The sequence below is a fragment of the Rattus rattus genome, chromosome 1 (assembly GCF_011064425.1).
Source record: "Rattus rattus isolate New Zealand chromosome 1, Rrattus_CSIRO_v1, whole genome shotgun sequence".
NCBI classification, from domain to species: Eukaryota; Metazoa; Chordata; class Mammalia; order Rodentia; family Muridae; genus Rattus; species Rattus rattus.
In genome coordinates this window covers 109,514,509-109,517,732 of record NC_046154.1, presented here as the reverse complement: position 1 = coordinate 109,517,732, position 3,224 = coordinate 109,514,509, and positions in this window count along the sequence as shown.

Genomic DNA, 3,224 nt, shown 5'->3' with positions numbered 1-3,224 from the left:
ACTGTTCACGTCCCTGGTCCTCATCCTTTGTGAAGAAGCAAGCCTCAAGTGGATCCCTCAGATAGCTCCTGACCCCAGTGGGGATTTGAGGTCTGGAGTGGGTGGTTCTAAATGTGTGGCTCAGTGATAAAGCGTTTGCCTCGTACCTGTCAGTTCTGGCTTTGATCCCCAACATGGTCAACAACAATCCATAAATAAATAATAGAGTTCTCTGTGTTCTCATCTCAGGTTGCTGTGGTTTCAACCCTACTCTCCTTCATCATAGTTGAAGGTCAACAAGGCAGGAATGAAGTGTCCAGTCTCACAGCTCTAGCAATAAGAACACACCACCAAGCTCTGGTTTTGCAGTGTTCCCACAGAGGTCTTGCCAAGAGAGAGAGGAAAAGACATTGGCAGCAGTCACCATGTACCTAGAGCAATGGTTCTTAACCTGTGGGTCACAACCTTTTGGGGGTCTAACGGGACCCTTTCACAGGGGTAACATATCAGATTCTTGTATATCGGATATTTACATCATGATTTATAACAATAGCAGCATTACAGTTATGAAGCAACGAAAGTAATTTTGTGGTTAGGGGGGTCACCACAATATGAGGAACTGTATTAAAGGGTTGCAGCATTAAGAAGGTTGAGAACCAGTGACCTAGAGAAAGGAAGGATGCTGAGCAAAAGCTCATTGTTTTCCCGGCACTAAAATCTATGCTGTGGCACAATTTTTCTCAAGACAAACGAGACAAAAACAAACAGACAAACAACTGATTGTGAGGTTGGCCGGCAAAGGAAACAGGAACACAGAACTTAAATCTACTTCTGCAGTGAGTATGAGGGTGGAATGTCCCTCAGGCCCTGGAGTCGGGAGAGCTGCTCATCGGGTGGCTAACGAGAAACGAGTTAGTTTTAGAATCAATCCATTGTTCAGCTGTAGATGGCCACCACGCCTCTTTGCAAGTTGCATCTTTTTGGAGAAAATTATGTTCTGCCTAGGGCTTTTGAGCTTGTCATGTTAGAGTCATTGGTTAAATAAGTTGGCTGTGTCATGGTGTGATAGTTCTTTAGGAGCCAGTTTCATGCTGTTAGAGTAGATTCTGGAAGTTTTTCCTGAAAAGCAACATAAGCATTCTGTTATGGAGGAACCCTTGCCCAGACCTTTGCTGAGTAAGGGTACTAAGTAAGAGTAGGAGTCGCACAGGCAGGCAGATTTTGAGCTTTGACTGTGGGCTCTCAGCCCATCTGCAGCCCAGGAGGGTGCCTCTCTGATGGCCTGTGGCACTTACTGGTTACACATCCCAAAGCTCAGAGCGGAAGTTCAATTTGTCCAGGTCACCTGGCCTTGGCCGTGCTGCAGGTCCATCTGGCCTCTCATTTTAGACCAGATTGGCAAAGGACAGCGATTTGGAGAAGAGGAAGACTCAGGGTACACACACACCATGGCTTTCTAGACTTTGCTCTGTCCCTTTTGCTTTAGGCTTACTGACTAGGTAACAAACCAACAGACAGCTTTTACCCTAGAAAAGGCAACAAGAAGAGAAGTTGGCTCTTAGGATACTTGCTATATTCCTCATTGATTGCAAGCTTTCTCAGCCCAAAGCTGGGCCAACCGTACACCGGGAAATGGCAAAGGAACGCTCCTTGGCTGTGTCGTTAATCTGCATCTTGTCTAGACTTCCTAATTCCCTGGAGGAGCATGGGTCTTATCAGCGTCTTCCTTTCTGACAAGCAATAAGTTCACACTTATCTAGGCTGATGGCTCTGGAGCTTCCTTCAGTGAAGCTGGTGATTTCAGATGTCGTGAGAGGGGCTTCTCTGTGCAAGGATCACACTTGAAGCCCCAAATTAAGGGTCAGTTTAGCTCAATTGTCTTTGATTCTGTCAGTTACATTAAAATGGCTAGTTTCAGATGCAAAAAAATAAATGATTGTGCAGCCCTGAAATCCCTTCTCCTTGGAGACAGATCCTATCAGACTCTTTGCTGCTTCCCGACGATTTCCATCTGCCACAGTGCTGATCTCTCTTTATTCTTTTCTATTTTCTGTCCCTCTGCTGCGCTTCCCCCAACCCTTACCAAAAAAAGAAAAGCATAGTGTCTCTCCCTGTGTCTGTCTCCTCTGTCTGAGTCGTGCACAATTTTAGCGTGGATGTCCCTCAACAGTAAGAATAGTTCCTTCATGAGATGACACTCGGAAATCTAGACACTCACATTTAAATGATAAGTTAGGGGGAAGAAGATGACGAAAGTCGCCATTTGTTTCCCCAGTAACAATTTCTTTGCAAAGCCCAGCATTCAGATGTAGAATGGAAAACCCAGGAGACCATCTCGGGGCTCTGGAGGGAGAATGCCTTCCACAAACAACCAAAGATCCACCCAACCCCCATCCTGTCATCGACTAGAGAAGAGACTAGTGGAAGACCTGTGTTCCAGCAGCCCTCAGGGAGACAAGCAGGTTTCAGGCTCCAGTCAGGAGAGTGCAGGAGTGTGGACAGTTTTGAGTGTATCCCAGAGATGATTGGGAACCCTGCAGAGGAGGAAGGTGACCCAGAGGAGACAATGAAAGCCAACTATAGCAGCTGGTAAGGTGTTGGAGACTTGGGAGGTTGGAGTCTCCAGGCCTTGGCAACCCCCACTGTACGGAGTATGAGGGAAGGTGTCTATAGAGTTGTTTTGTTCTCTAAGGGTGGTATGGACCAGGACTGATTGCAGGTGGATCTACAGTTGTCGATGACACTTGTTTCCACAGGTCTAGTCTTCCCTTTCTGGAAGCTGAGTAGACTTGCCTTAACATGCTGCTTCTGATGAGCACAGTTCAACAGACGGAGCACAGCAAGACCTTTCAGCACTTGCTTCCGGAAGATGACCTCGCTTCTACCATGGTCCCTCCTGGGGCTCCCGCCTGAGCAGCTGGGGCTCTGTCATAGCCACATGGGAAAGCCATAGGTGGGTGCCCTGTAAAGATCCCAAAGGACAGTTGTCATCTGAGTGAGGAAGCCATAGCCACCGTTTATCTCCAGCCTTATGGGAGACTTTGAATGAGAGCATCTAAGCTGGGTCAAGGTCAGGCCATGAAAACTAATAGGTGACTCTGCTGTTCTGGGCCACTGTGTTTGGTGGCTTCTGATGCAGCAGTGGGTGAGTGGGACAGGGGAAGAGCAGGACTGGGTAGAAAGCACAGAGCACATACAAAGAGCTCCCCCGATGTAGGGAGCTAGATGAGATTTGCAGTGGGAGG